This window comes from Marmota flaviventris, chromosome 18, assembly GCF_047511675.1.
Source record: "Marmota flaviventris isolate mMarFla1 chromosome 18, mMarFla1.hap1, whole genome shotgun sequence".
Lineage (NCBI taxonomy): Eukaryota > Metazoa > Chordata > Mammalia > Rodentia > Sciuridae > Marmota > Marmota flaviventris.
In genome coordinates this window covers 4,326,885-4,344,034 of record NC_092515.1, presented here as the reverse complement: position 1 = coordinate 4,344,034, position 17,150 = coordinate 4,326,885, and positions in this window count along the sequence as shown.

Below are 17,150 nucleotides of genomic sequence, written 5' to 3'. Positions count from 1 at the left end.
AAATCTATCTTTGTGCTGTGGAAAACACCTATAATCACAACAAATTGGGAGACCAAGAGAGGAGGATCACAAGTGGAAGGAGCCTCAACAATGTAGATGCTGCCTCTAAAATTAGAAATTAAAAAGGCTGCAGATGATGATCAGGGACAAGGCTGGGCTCAATCACCAGTTTCAAAACATAATTTAAAGTATCGTAACTACATAATTGTATCATAACTACGTAAGTTACCTATTTTTTCACAAATGTTTAAGTGTTTCATTGTTCTTCACACTCAATACATCAATAGAGAAATGGATGGAAGAGTCATTGTCTTTCTATTGCAAACCCTAAAGAGTACTGGGGTCCTCAGCTGGCTGACTGTGAGACCCACATGGTCGTGGTGGAAGGAAACAGAGCTAGTGGTCCTCACCCTATGCACAGCATGCCATAGTCAGCCATCCTAGTTCCTGTTGCTGGAGGCACATGGAATTAATTAGTTCCCAGGCTTTCAGGTCAGTTGAATTACAACTTTTGACCAAGTGCTGCACTCCTGGAAAGATTGCCTGAAACAAATGCAATGTAGAAATGAGAGGTGGGTTTTTTGGAGGATAATTCTCCTTAGCATTTCAGTAAGTTTATAATTACCAGAAAAGTTTTATTCCAGAATGTTATTTGTTAGATAGTTTTGAAGAGACCTTGGGAGGACAGATTTAGCCTTAACTGCCAGAATTAAGGAGAGAATTGTTTTTCTGCACAGTTTCTTCAAGGAACAAGGTAGGTTGGTCAGCAGTTCTCCTTAAAAGGTTTGTTTTCCTGTGTGTGGGTATCCTCAGTTGTGATGCAAACTCCTTTCCTGTGCAGTGTCCACCTGGGCCACTCCATGTCTCCCAGATTCCAGTTTTCGGGAATAAGAGAAGCTGGTGGGAACACAGTGCTCCTGCTGCCTGCTGTGCCACAAGGAAGGAAGGACCTGGTTTCTCATCTAGGAGTTGCACCTGTTCTGCTGGGAGCTCTACAACAGTAGCAGTGTAATCTCATACATTGACATGTTGTTAAAATATCCACAGATGCGTTTCAGTGCACATAGATAAATGGCCATGTCCTCACCTACACTCTTTTTTTCCCCACTGTACTGGGGGTTGAACAGAGTCATTTAACCACTGAGCCACATGCCTAGCACTAGTTTATAGTTTTATTTATTTATTTGTTTTATTGAGACATGGTCTCACTCAGTTGTATAAAGCCCTTCTAAGTTTCTTAGGCTGGCTTAGAATTTGTGATTCTCCTGCCTCAGCTTCCCAAACCACTGGGATTAGAGATATGTCCCACCACTCCTAGCCTCACCTACAATCTTAAAAAGTAGCACTTACCACTCTCTAAGTCAGAATACATTTACGTATTGAGGCTAGGTTGTATTCTCAGGAGAACCCATTTATATATAAACAGTGAAGTTGCTGGTTCAGGCAGGGACATGGGAAATATCAGAGCAGGACACAGAGGTGGGGAACTGGGCTCAGAGTAAAACTGTTTGGATGAGAGTTCAGTGGGGACCATTTACTGTCATCTCTGGGTAAACTGCCACATTCTCCCAGGGCCAAATATTCCTGAGGACCAGTATGAGGACCAGGCTGCCCACTCAGCACAGGTCATGCCGTGGCAGTGATTAAAGATGAGCTGCACAGTGGACACCACCTTTCCTGGGTGACCTTCAGGCTGTCCCTAGAGAGCAGAACCACTGGTGTGAACTTGCTGTCCACCTGTCCTGTCATCTAAGTTAGGGTCGCTGGTGGACAGTGGTCACTGCAGAGCTACACAGGTGCACTGCAGCTGTGAAGTGACATCATCCTGGACAGCCATCACCTCTGTGACCAAAGTTCTGCAGGATTCTGGGCCTGGTTGCCCTGGAGCACATTTAGGGATGTGGGGATGTGGTTACTTACTGGGTGGGGCCACAGTGGGAGAAGGTATCTGTTCTATCAGGAAAGTACCCATTTATAGCAGTTTGTGAGCATTGTTATCACGAATACAGGTAGGGTGCTGTCCATTTCTCTTATTCATCTATTCCAGTGATAATGAGGTTTCTCACCTGTACTTTGTTAGGGTTCTGAATGATACTGCCTATCAAATAGTGAATGCACCTTGTGTTTCCAAGGTAATAACTCCTTGGTTTTGATGGATCATTTATATTTACATTAATATTTCAGTTTTTAAAAGCAAGCTGTATTTAAAGAATGATCAAGCAATTAGTACATAGTTGTAATACATCCCTGCTCCCAGTACCGTCTCCATAACTGTAACATCTGGAATCTGTGTGATCTGTGTGACATCATTAAACTGGGTGTAGATCATTCTTAGCCAAAGTACACTGTTTACTTTGGAGTTCACTCTTTGTTGTACCTGCATATGGAACAGGAAAAATGCATAGTGTAAGGACCCATTTTGCTGTATTCTACTGTAGTGATTGCAGCCTAATGATCCCCTGTTCTTTACCTATACATTCCTTCCTTTATCTCATGATTTTGGAAGATCACAATATGGCACCAACAGTAGCTCAGTTCCTGTGAGTCTCCTGGGCTATGTCACAAGATGCTGGATGATATTAGGGGAAGAATGTGTGTGAGAGGAAGAGGTGACATGGTGAGATGTATTCTAAATGTCTATTAAGCCCATTGGGTTTATAGTACTGTTTACGTTGGTAATATCTTTGTTGATTTTATCTTTGGATGACCTATCTATTGGTGATAAATGTGTGTTAACATCACTAGGTAATATTTTATTGCAGTCTATCTGGAATTTAATATCAAGGTATATGTCTTTTAATGTGTCCAGACATTTGGGGCAGGTATATTTTCTACTGTTATTTCTTGTGGTTGAATTATTCCCTTTACCAGAATGTACTGTCCTTATGTGGTCAATTTTTGCTTGAAATCTCCTTTGGTTTCATCTGAGAAAAGCTAGCTCCTCCTGATTGTTTTCAGATTCCATTTGTGTGATATGTAAATGTCCTTTTACATACTTCAGCCTGTAGGTATCTTTGCTATGTGATCAGTCTCTTGCAAACAGCATACAGTTGGACCTTGTCTTTTGATTTGCTCTGCTAATCTTTGCCTTTTAATTGGGTAGTAGAGGCCATTTATTTGCAGAGTTCATGTGAATATAAGTTTGCACTTTCCTGACATTTTTATTTGCTATATTTTATTTGGTTTTGATTTTCATTTAGTTGTTTACTCTTATAATGGGCCTCATCCACTTGAGACCTATTTTGTTTGTTCTACGATTTCTCTGTATGTAGCATATCTTTGAATATTCGTCATAGTTCTTGCTTTGTGGTCATGACTTCTTTTAGTATATCTGCATCATGCAATGTTTTAATTTCCCCACTCATTTTGAAACACACTTATTTGATATAGCAATTTATCTGGAAATTCTTTTTTGAGATTGGAATATGTCATTCTAGTCTTTCCTTGATATTGGTGTCTGAGTTGAGAAGTCAAAGGTGAATCTTATTGATTTGCCACTAAATGTGACCTGATATGTTTTTTCTTGCAGATTTTAATATTGTGCCTTAATTTTCATTGTAGATTATGATGTGTCTTGCAAAGTCACTTTTGGCATTGTGTATTTGTCGTCATTTATGATTTCCTGTATGTTGATTCCTATCTAATTTCTTTTGAGAACTGTTTTATGTCTCTATGTCATTGTGTGAAGATTGTTGTTGATATTTTGGTGGGTATACATTAAGTTTTTAAAATAGCTTTTATTTTATGTTCAGTTCTATTCCTATCCAAATCATGGGTGGTCTTTCCATCTTCTACATTCTACTTCAATTTTTTTTCTGCATTGTTTCTAGTTTTAATTTTAGAGGTCCTACACATCCTGGATTAGATTTATCCATAGGTATTCTAATTTTTATTTAATTGTGAATGGATTCACTTTCCTAATTTCATTTTCAGTAGATTCATTGTTTTTAAATCTTTTATTGATTTTACTTGTTTGAAATAAATGACAGCAGTGGAATGCATTACAATTCTTATTACACATATAGATCACAATTTTTCATATCTCTGTATATAAAGTATGTTCATGCCAATTCATGCTTTTATACATGTACTTTGTTTTTCTGTTTTTTGCATTACAATTCTTAATACACATATATTCCACATTTTTTATATCTGTTTGTATATAAAGTATATTGACACCTAATTTATAATGTCTTCATACATGTTCTTTGTATAATGATGTCCATCACATTCCACCATCCTTGCTATTCCCCTGCCCCTGCCTTTCCCTCCCACCCCTCTTCCTTATCTAGAATTCATCTAATCCTCTCATGCTCTCCCTTCCTACCCCACTATGAGTCAGCCTCTTGATATCAGAGAAAACCTTCAGCATCTGTTTTTTTTTTTTTTTTTTTTTGTGATTGGCTAACTTCACTTAGAAATATCTTCTCCAATTGAATCCATTTACCTGCAAATGCCATGATTTGATTCCTTTTAATGCTGAGTAAAATCCATTTTTTTATTCATTTTAGGTTGGCTCCACAGTTTATCTATTGTGAATTGTGCTGCGATACACATTGATGTGGCTGTGTCCCTGTAGTGTGCTGTTTTTAAGTCCTGTGGGGATAGTCCAAGGAGAGGAATAGCTGGGTAAAATGCTGGTTCCATTCCCATATTTCCAAGGAATCCCCTATTGCTTTCCATATTGGCTGCACCTATTTGCGGTCCCACCAGCAATGTATGAGTCTACCTTTTTTTGCCACATACTCATCAACACTTATTGTTGTCTTCATAATAGCTGCCTGGACTGAGATGAAGTCTTAGTTTTGATTTGCATTTCTCAGATTGCTAGAGATGATGAGCATTTTTCCATATATTTGTTGATGGATTGTATATCATCTGCTGAGAAGAGGTCTGTTCTGTTCAGGTCCTTGGCCCACTTGTTGATTGGGTTATTTGGTTTTTCGGTGCTTAGCTTTTTGAGTTCTTTCTATACCCTATACATTAGTGCTCTATCTGTTGTATAAGGGGTAAAGATTTGTTCCTAGGATACAGGCTCTCTGTTCACCTCACAGATTGTTTCTTTTGCTTAGGAGAAACTTTTTGGTTTGATTCCATCCCATTTATTGATTCTTGGTTTTAATTCTTGTGCTATAGAAGTCTTATTAAGGAAGCTGGGGCCTAATTTCCCATGATGAAGATTAGGGCCTACTTTATCTTCTATTAAAACAGAGTCTCTGGTTTAATTCCTAGGTGCTTGATCCATTTTGCGTTAAGTTTTGTGCATGAGATAGGGGTTTAATTTCATTTTGATGCATATGGATTTCCAGTTTTCCCAGCACCATTTGTTGAAGATGCTATCTTTTCTCCAGTGCATGTTCTTGGCACCTTTGCCTAATATAAGATAATTGTAATTTTGTGAGTTAGTCTCTGTGTCCTCTATTCTGTACCTTTAGTCTATCAGTTTGTTTCAGTGCCAATACCATGTTACTTTTGTTACTATTGCTCTGTAGTATAGTTTAAGGTCTGGTATAGCTATACCATCTGCTTCACTCTTCCTAATAAGGATTGCTTTACCTATTCTGGGTCTCTTATTTTTCCAGATGAATTTCATAATTGTTTTTTCTATTTGTATGAGGAATGCCATTGGGATTTTGGTCAGAAATGCATTAAATCTGTACAGTGCTTTTGGTAGTATGGTCATTTTGATAATATTAATTCTGCTGATCCAAGAGCAAGGTGATCTTTTCATCTTCTATGGTCTTCTTTGATTTTTCTCTTTATTATTCTGTAGTTTTCATTGTATAGATCTTTCACCTTTTTCTTTACATTGATTCCCAAGTATGTTATACATTTCTGGGAAATTTCTCTGTACTTTATTATCATTTAGTGCTTTCCTGCAGTGGGTGCACATTAAGGTCCACAGATTGGATTCTTGGGCAACTTATGGTAGCCAACTCTTTGGTCATTCTTGCTAGAGGAATTCCCCACACAGTGATATGCATGAAGATCTTATCCATTATTTTTCATGAAGTCTTGAAGGGGCCATTGCTGCCTGGAGACATCCAAAGATGAGCTGCTTAACCACAACTGCATCGCTCTTTGGTATAGCAGCAGTTGACATAAATGGTAGAGCTCTAGAAGACATCAGCTGATCATAAACAGCAGGTAGCAGAGCAGAAGTGAGATATCCAGCAAATGTGTGTAATCCATAGGGTCAACGCCAAGTTTCAAACCTGCAGGAGAGAACAGAATACTTGGAGTTCCTGGAGTGGGTGTAATCCCTGCAGCCAGCCACAGAGACCTGCTGGGCAGGATGATCTGGACCTCTGGGCTGCATGCCAGGATTTGGATCATCAGCCCATATCTCAGGAGCTGGCCGCCTCCCTACTGCACACATCATGGTCAGAGAGGCCTCTGCACTGAGGTCACCAGCCTGGCAGAGAGGAAGAGCCTGGTGAGTGACTCAAGGTGAGTCTGAGAGCAGCATCTATGAGATGAGAAGAGACCCATCAAGAGTCTGGGTAAGTGATCACAGCTGAAAAGGGGACACTCAATTGAACCCTGCAGAAGCCAGAGCCATGTAAGAATTAAAACAGTTGATGAAGAATGACTCTAGGTGGCAAAGATAAATGGGTCCTAGCCTAAATGCCAAACCATCAGGAATCCTAATTTAAGTATATGTGATTCTTACTGACAGAGATTGCTGTGGTTTCGTGAAAATGAAAATTAAATGTGTTTTTCAAGGTGTACAAGGAGTTTTTTTTTAAAGTCACCCAACGGCTCATTTTACCTTACCAAAAGTCTACACTAAATCTTCATGATTTCTAGGTCCAGACTCATAGTATCTCCCTGCCTGTTGTGTGGAGTAGAAGGAGCTCACAGGAATCTTCTTAGTCCTGTGCAGAGAGAGAGCTGATGGTGACTGCTCAGGCATTACATTTTCTCTGACTCTCAGCATGGTGCAGACAAGGGGGATAGTAATTATACCAATCTTGAAAGCATCACAATTCAAGGATAATGGGGCCATTTATTTATACTGTGGAAAGGAATGTGTATGGAAAAGTGGACAAGGTTTTTACAGAATTCTATTACCACCTGTAAGAGCTTTATATTTTTTTATGTCAGATATCTGCTGATTATAGTGAATGCCCTATGTGGCATAGGAATCTGATTGTGGAGCAGGGTGTGAATGTGCAGGGGACATAGGAAAGCTCTTTTCCATCTATTCAGTAACATGTGAACCTAATTTTTTTTTACCCAATAGATTTTGTTAAATATATTCATTCAAATCAATGCAAAAATTCTAGTATTTTGACTTTTAAATGACCACATATACCAATTTTCATGAATCGCACCTATTGCAATATCATTTACTAATCTTACCTCTTTGAAATATTTTTTTAGATATTAAGTAACTCACATTTGTGTCTTCTAAAGAAGTGAATATTTTGTTCCTACACTAAGCTCTTTAATCACGTATTACTTCTTGATATTCCAAGAAACAGTACATGGCCTTGGAATGTTCCAAAGTTTCTGTGACAGTGGCCACTTAGTTGTGTTCCTAACATACAACCGTAGGAGTCATGGGCAGCTGTCCTGATGTGCAGCCAGTCCTGCCTCCTGCAGGTAGCTCACCATGTGACAGGTGCCTGTAGGGCTAGAGTTCCCTCAGTGCATCTGCAGTTATTAAAATATCAAAATGTTCCTTCAGAATTGACCTTGTACATAGAATAACTATTTACATCTAAATCAAAATATTTTATAATGAAAAGTTAAAAAATACCATTGGTTTTGAAGACATAGGAATATAGACAAATGAAAGTAAATATGAGCTGGATTGATAGAAGAACCTACTCACGACATTTAGGGAAGCTTGCTGTTTATGCTATGCTCTTAATTAATGCTAAGCCAGTTTCAAGACCTCTCTGTGCACCTGATCAGAGTATGAATCTGGACAAAGACAAAATATGTGTGTGCAGAAGTTCTCCTGGTCATCTCAGCCCCTGTGTTATATCATGAAGATTCAGGAATCACCATGTTCTGCCTTCACAACAGGGATTTATACACACTTCCTGCCTTAAGTAGTCATGAATCTCATTAAAAACTGCTAGTGAAAATAAAATCTTAAGTAAGTTTTCATAGTGGTAATTCTGCAGTGTGGGCAATACTGGGTTTTGGTTGACAGGACACGTGTAGCCCAGGCCTCCTGTTTCCCTCCAGGACCCTCTGGCTGGGACAGCAGGGAACTGGCAGGATGGCAGCCAGTGATGTGGCTGTAGGTATCATCTTCTTGTCACATCATCTTCTTGTGGTTGGAGCTCTGGGTAATTCTTGTGTTCTCCTCCATTACCTGGTCCATCACCTCATGAGGTTCAAGGTAAGACACACAGACTTGATTCTTCAACACTTGATTGTGTCCAACTTGTTAGCCCTCTAGGAGGCCACAATCAGACAGTGGCAGCATTTGGAGTGAAAGATTTCCTCAGTGATGTTGGATGCAAGCTGCTTTTCTTTCTTCACAGGGTGGGCAGGGGTGTGTCCATTGGCAGCACCTGCCTCCTGAGTGTCTTCCAGGCCATGAAGATTAGTGCTGAGAATTCCAGCTGTTCAGAGCTTAAAGTGAAAGCTCCCAAATACATTGGTTTCTCCATATACCTGAGCAGGATTCTGTACCTGCTTGAAAATCTTATAATTTTTTCACATATGACTGGAAAATGGAGCAACAATAATATCACAAGCATCAAAAATTATGGATACTGTTCTGCTATTTATCCTGACAAATCCTCACAATCACTGCATTCAGAATTGCTAACCTTCCCTGATGCCCTGTGTGTGGGGCTCATGCTCTGTGCCTCACCTCTGATGGCCCCCGAATTTGGCCTTGGTGCCAATGGGGGGATGAGGTCCTTTGCCTCACCTCTGTTGGCCCCCAAATTTTAGACCATCACTATCAGAAGGGAGGAGGATACAGAAATGCCACGACACTAAGCCAATTGATGGCTCCTTTGAAAAATTGTACCACCAGTGACACCATCAGCAAAGATGCTCCAGCATTACCACAATTCGAGGTACCAACAGATAGTTCACAATGCACACAAGTGATACATAGTCCAGGCAAGTTCTGCAAGCAGTTCAAAGCGGAGGAATCTATCAATATGTCCATTTCCTCCCAAAGTAAATTGACTCCTTGATTGGGCATTACTTGTTGAGTTATTATTCATTGATGCATCAGTTTATATAGTTTACTGTGATAGCTATGGAAGAAGCTGTAGTTTGGTTTCATCTTTGTCTTCAGCGGCACTGGGATGAAGATAGGAATTCTGGCAATGATGGCTAAAAAAAATATGTAACATTCCAACAGGTACTAAGAAAACAACTTTCTGGACAACTTACATTATCCTGAACAGAATTATTAAATATAATGAAAAGGAAAGGTGAAAGTAAACAAACAGATCTGTTAACCTCCTTATTTGTACACATATTAAAACAATCCTCAACAGCTGTTTACCCAATTTAAATTAAACCATTTAAATCACGTGAATAATAAAAATATTTGGGTCCATTTTTTCATGAGCACTCCTTATATATGATCTATGGACATATGCACACACAGACATACAACACAAAACACAAGTGTGCACACAATCATACAACACATAAGACAATAGTAAAGGCCTTGTAGCTTACACAGGTGAAATCTCCATTGCAATGTTTAAAAACTCCACAGTCAAAAAATAAAACTGATCAGAAAAACATTAACCTAGGTCTGTATGAGCTCAAAAAATAAAATAGAACTTTATGATGTGGAAAAATACAATAATAAAATAGATATTGAAAAAAAGCATCCTGGTTAATCACTGTCGCAGATATAAGAATAGCCAAGCTGGAGCTCTGGATATCAGCTGTTATGGATTTGAGTCAAATCATCTTCTTTTTGGTCTGTAGAAATCGCTTTGGTTAGTCTCTCTGGAATCCAAATTAGCTGCTGTTCTCCCTGTGGAAATACACAAACAGAATCCCGACTCCAGACAATCACTGGGTCAGGACCTTTCCATTGTCCTGTTAGAATATCGTTACAGAGTACCTTAGGCTTATGTACATTTTTTGGACATATATGCCTTTCCGCAGCACTAAGCCCTGATGAATCCAAATTTAAAAAGTTTAGAGTAAAAAGGGTTATTTTAAGTTTATCTTTGGGGGATATATACCCCTTTCCAATTCCCTCTTTTTGCTTTAATAAGTACATTTTAATAGTTTGATGAGCTCTTTCAACTGTGCCTTGTCCCTGTGGATTGTATGGGATTCCTGTTATGTGAGTAATGCCAAATGATGAGCAAAATAGTTTAAAAGAGTTAGAGGTATAGCCAGGACCATTATCTGTTTTTAACTGTTTTGGAACGCCCACAGTGGCAAAATTTTGTAAGTAATGAGCTATAATATCTTTAGTTTTTCTCTGGCATGAAGGGAGCCCATCAGAAATCCAGAAGAAGTATCAACTGTAACATGCAAATATTTTAATTTTCCAAATTCTGGCAAGTGTGTGACATCCATCTGCCAAATATGGTTAGGTATCAGTCCTCTAGGATTGACTGCAAGATTAACTTGTGGTAAAAAGGTTACACAATTTTGACATTGTTTTATTATTTGTCTAGCTTGTTCCTTAGTTGTTTTAAAATGCTTTTGTAAAGTATTAGCATTGACATGGAACCTTTTATGAAAATTTATAGCTTCTTCTATTGTGGAGAAAATATGTATGTCAGGTGTAGATTTATCTGCTAAATCATTGCCCAAACTAAGGGCTCCAGGCAATCCTGTATGTGCCCTGATATGTCCTATAAAGAATGGATCTTTTCTGTCCCAGATTAGACTTTGAATAGTGGAAAAAAGAGAAAATATTAGAGGAAGGGGTCTTCAAGGGATACTATAGCATTAACTATATACTGACTATCAGAAAATAAATTAAATACAGAATCTTTAAACATCACAAAAGCTTGTAATACTGCATTAAGCTCTACCTTTTGAGCTGATTTTTTGGGTACTAAAAATGTAAAAGTTTGGTCAGTAGTAACTATTGCTGCTGTACCATTATTTGACCCATCAGTGAATATATTTGGAGCATTCATAATGGGTGTTTTTCTTGTCATTTTTGGAAAAACTACAGGATGTGAGGACCAAAAGGACTAGAACGGATTAGATGGTAAGTGATTATCAAATGAAACATTAGATTTGCACATGATTATTGCCCAAGTTTTTAACTCATTAGCCAACTCATCAATTTGATCCATAGTATATGGAGTAATAATTTTATTGGGAGAAATTCCAAACACTCCCTTTGCTGCTTTTATTCCTTTGAGTATTAATTGTCCTATAGGCTCAGGATATCTAGTAAGAATAGTGTTAGAAGAATAAGATAAATGTATCCACAATAATGGACCTTCTTGCCAAAATACTCCTGTAGGAATATTTTTTGTTGGTAGTACAATAAATAATAAAGGCAAACTTATATCAATTGTATCCAAATGCATACTTTCCATATATGTTTCAATAATTTTTAATGACTTTCTTGCTTCAGGCATTAACATTCGGGGTGAATTTTGATCTGATGGACCTTTTAGGATATCAAATAAAGGTCCCAACTCTCCTGTTGGTATGCCTAGATAAGGCCTTATCCAATTTATGTCTCCCAATAACTTTTGAAAGTCATTAAGTGATTTGAGTTGATCTACTCGTATTTGAATTTTTGGTGGACGGACCATGGTTGAGGATAATAGAACTCCTAAATAATTAATTGGAAAATTTAATTGTACTTTATCTATTGCTATCTCTAGATTATAATTTTTAATAAATTTGTAAGTGTGGCATAACATTCTAGCAATGTGTTTTTATCTTTATGTGCTAATAATACATCATCCATATAGTGAAATATTTGTAGTTCAGGATTTTGATTTCTAAGTGGCAGGATTGCCTTGTTAACATAAATTTGACACATAGTTGGGCTGTTAGCCATCCCTTGAGGGAGTACTTTCCATTCATATCTCTGATCAGGACCTTCATGATTCAGTGCAGGCATAGTAAATCCAAAACATGGACTATCCTTAGGATGAATTGGAATTGAAAAAAAAATAAAACAATCTTTAATATCTATAGCTAAAACATACCATGTTTTTGACAAAGCAGACAATTGGGGAATACCCGATTGAGCAGGTCCCATAATAACCATCTCATTATTAATGGCTCTTAAATCTTGCAATAATCTCCATTTACCAGATTTCTTTTTGATGACAAAAATGGGAGTATTATGGGGAGATACAGAAGGTTGTATATGTCCCTCCGCTAATTGTTGTTTGACCAGGTCATGGGCTACTTGTATCTTTTCTTTAGTCAGGGGCCACTGAGGAACCCACACTGGTCTTTCTGATTTCCAATTAATTTTGCTTGTCTCAGTGGCCCCTTCTGAAAACCCAATCCATGTCTATTTATTCCTTGATCTATTTGAATTGGTGCTGCTATACCTTGTTCTTGTTCTCCTAATCTTTTTTCTTTCCTAAAACCTTGTCTAGCCCTAATAGTGGGTGCATTAGGATTGATGTTATTTGTTAATGTCAAACCTAATTGATCTAGGATATCTCGTCCCCATAAATTTATAGGAAAATGATCCAATACATATGGCTGTATAGTTCCTTCACATCCTTCAGGATCCTTCCAATCTAATACCATTGCACTTCTATGGGGATTAGTCGCCACTACTAGGCCTCGAAGCGTTTGAGTGGCTTGTTGTAATGGCCAATGTTTTGGCCATTCTTGATGAGATATTATGCTAAGGTCTGCACCTGTATCAAGTAGCCCATTAAATTCATGTCCTTGAATATTTAGTTTTAGCATGGGGCAAGAATCTAAATTTAAAGACAGCATAGCCCAATCTACACCTGTGGAGCCTAATCCTCTGGAACCTCTTTCTACAATATGACTGGAAAATTTATCATGCAGGCTCGGTATTATTAATAAGTGTGCTATTCTATCTCCTTGTGAAATTACTGATATACCTCTTGGAGAACTAGCTATAATTTTTATTTCACCTTAATAATCAGGATCAATTACCCCAGGACTTATCATAAGTCCTTTTTGAATAGAAGAACTGTGTCCCAAAAATAAGCCTACTGTTCCTTGGGGAAGATGTCCTTTTACTCCTGTGGGAATGATTTGAACTCCCATCTCTGGAGTTAGTACTGCTCTGGCGGAGGCACAAATGTCCAACCCTGCACTCCCTCTGGTTTGTCTGATGAGGGATTTAATGGTTAATGTGTCCTGGGCACTACCATGATGGGGTTGCTGGGTTCCTCCACTGCCCTGTATATTTGTGGTTGTGGGCCCCAGAGCATTGGGACCCCCAGTCCGTTTTTTGGCAATGGAGCCCGATGCTTTTCTCCATGATATTGTGGGTAAACACCTGGTCCTTGTCCGTTTTTTGATAACCGGGTACCCTCTATGGTCGTTTGAGAACTGCATTCATTAGCCCAATGTCTCCCTCTCTGGCATCGTGGGCAAATACCCAGTATTCTATTCCTTTGATACCAAGTTTTGTTAAACCCTTCTCCTATGGGGCAATTCCTTTTAAAATGCCCTGTTTGTTCACAATTGTAGCATGTTTTTGGACTGGCATCTAAAGCCTGTTGTACTGCAGTTGCCAAGACTTGCCCTTGTTCATTAATGTCTCTACATAATTTAATATATGTGTTTAAATCTTCATGTTTCCATGGTCTAATGACGTCTCTGCAGCAATGATTTGCTTGCTCATAAGCAGGTTGTTTTATGAATGGCATTGCTTGTTCTGTATCCCCAAAAACTCTGACAGCTGTTTGAATAAGCCTATCTACAAATTCAGAGTAAGGTTCATTAGCTCTCTGTATTACCTTAGATAATTGACCTTGTAAATCTCCATGTTCTTGTAAAGTCTTCCATGCCCTAACTGCGTCTGCAGCAATTTGTGCATATATAGCAGGATCATACTCAATTTGTTGCTGTTGACCCTCATAAGGTCCTTTTCCTAACAACATATCTAGATTTCTTTGAGGGTAACTGGCTGCTGCATTTTGCCTTGCTGTCTCCATGCAAAATTCCTCATTGGCAACCTTCCATAACAAATATTGTCCTCCATTTAGCACAGATTTATACATGCTAGCCCAATCTGCTGGCGTCAAGTCCAAGTTGGTAATGGATTCGACCATGCTTACAGTGAAGGGTGCTTGGGGACCATAGGTTGTTAAAGCCTCCTTTAACTGCTTCACTGTTTTGAAATCTAGAGCATGGTGAATTTGTTGCCCTCCTGCCTGCTCAAGTACAGGGCATGCTAATCTTTGAGGTCCTGTCTTAAGATCCCATCTATCAACTACGGGGGTTGAGGGCCACTCAGCTGTCTCTATAGGTGGAGCTGTTGGTTGAATTATGCCCTCTGGTGATAGAATGGATTTAGTAGCAGCCTCCTGTTGTAGCTTTTTCTCTAATAGCACCTTTTCCTTTAAATTTTCTTCCTCTGTCTGACTAGCTCGAGAGACCTTCTCTTTTGCTTGATCTAAAATATCTTTCTCCATGGTCTGAATCTCAAACAATTTACTTAACACTATTTCGGTTTATTTTTTTTTACTAATTTCTAATCTACTATAAAGATAACTCAACCCAATAAGATAACACAAAACAAAACCGAAACAGAATGAAACATAAACAGAACAAAAAATCGATGTATCAATTTTCTCTTCCTGAGGGCCCAACAACTTCAAACCTTGAGCCATCCATTTTTCCCAGTTTGCCTGAGAAAGTTCTAGGGATAGGCAGCTTGAAACAAAAACATAATAAATCAAAACATGAACACATTTTTTTTGAAATAGACACCCATTCTCTTGCCTTCCCTCAGGGGTGAGCAATTTCACTTACCTCCGATCTTCAAGCATTCCCTGTATGGGCCACCAAATGCCGCAGTCTGGCTGGGCACAAAATCACGAGCCACTCAAGCAGGAACAAACTTTATTTCCAAAAAACCCGTGAATGCCACGCATGCGGCCTTTTCCCGGGACACACTACACCAACAGGGGATCCCTCCTCCGGAATTCCCTCCTACCTCACTTCCCCAACCAATGGGAACTCTCCGGGAGTCCCGAGAGCTCCAAAGTAGCAGGCCAAGGTGGACAGCAGGGATCTAATCTCCAATTGAATGCACATCTTAACATAATCATTATCATCTCAATGGCTTGCTGGCTTCACCTTTCAACCAAAAGTGCCATGCATCATTCCTACTTGGCTATGGCTCTCAGCATTCCCCCATCCGTGTTCACAACTTCCCACCTCGTGTAGCTATGAACACCTCAGAGGCTTTACATCCAGCAACCTGCAACATTATTTTGTATTCTATCCCTATCCCCAGAGCATATTCACCACTATGTGACTATGCACACCATGTCTCTCTTACCTGGTTAACGCTATGTCCTTGTGTCCCTTGACTCCTCACCCCAGGTGTGCACTCACCTAGGCATGTCCATGAGCTTTTGCCTTTTTTTCATCTAGCTCCTCTCTTTTGCACTCTCTCTCCTCCATATCACAGGAGCTCTAACATCTTGTTCCCCAGAGTAGTAAAACTGATGCTACTGATGTCATTGTTGAAGGAGCCTTTTATTTCATTCTGTTTGATGGATATTGTTATGTTTCTCCCTCCTGTCAGTAGTGGAGGTCAATAATGGCAGGGCATATTTGTTCACAAATTATGATATGAATTAACATTCAATATGTAAATGAATCCAACGAATTCACTCATGTTTGTGCAGATGATTCCGGTGACTGCCAAGGTGAACTAATAGCATCACCTTCTCTCTTTTCCTTGTACCTGTGTAATATCCTTCCTATATGTTTGCTCTTTCCATTTCTCTGCTCATACCTTCAATCTGGTGCCATTCATTGAAATGAAGAACAGGAAGCAACTGGATTTGGGGTAGAAATCTTCCCAGGGAAGGAAGAAATAATATGAGACACGCAAAGCTCACTGCCAGCCCTTCATATGACAGACCTCAGTACTTCCCAACCCCTCCAAGTGACACCCTGTTGGTCTCCCAGGATCATGGATAAGTAAGAGTCTCTCCAAACACTAGAATATCCTCTGAAGACATGTTATGAGGAAAGTTTAAAATTGTTTTTCATAAGTGACACCTGGGGAGAAAGTTTCCAGCAGTGTCCTCAGCTCCCCCAGCCTGCACAGCCATTGCTGCTGCTGGCACAGTGATAATTGCAGGTCCCAGGGGAGGTGAGATCACAGAGCCACAGACCCATATCTCAGGAGCTGGCCCCCTCCCTGCAGCACACATCTTGGTCAGAGAGGCCTCTGCACTGAGGTCACCAGCCTGGCAGAGAGGAAGTGCCTGGTGAGTGACTCAGGGTGAGTGTGAGAGCAGCATCTGTGAGAAGAGACCCATCAAGAGTCTGGGTAAGTGATCACAACCAAAAAGGGGACACTCAGTTGAACCCTCCATAAGCCAGAGCCACACAAGTATTAAAACGGTTGATGAATAATGGCTCCAGGTAGCAAAGATAAATGGGTCTTAGCCTAAATGCCAAAACACCATGGATCCTAATTTAACTAAATGTGATTCTTACTGACAGGGATTGCTGTTGTTTAGTCTAAGTGAAAATTAAATGTGATTTTCAAGGTGCACAAGGAGGTTGTTTTAAAGTCACCCAGCTGCTCAGTTTCCTTTACAGGGAGTCTACACTAAATCTTCATATTTCTAGGTCCAGACTTTTTGTGTGGATTAGGAGGAGCTCACAGGAATCTTCCTAGTCCTGTCTAGAGAGAAATCTGATGGTGACTGTTCGGGCAGAATATTTTATCTGACACTCAGCATGGTGCAGCCAACAGAGAGAGTAATTGTAGAAATCCTGAAAGCCTAAGAATTCAAGGATAATGAGGCCATTTCTCTATATTGTGAGAAGGAACATGTATGGAAATAGTGGACGACATTATTAGTGGTTTCTAATACTACCTGTAAGAGCTTTATTTTTTTTCATGTCACATATCTGTTAATTGTAGTGAATGCACCATGTGTCATAGGAATCTGATAGTGGAGCAGGGTATGAATGTGCAGGGGACATAGGAAAGCTCTTCACTATCTGTTCAATTATATGTATAC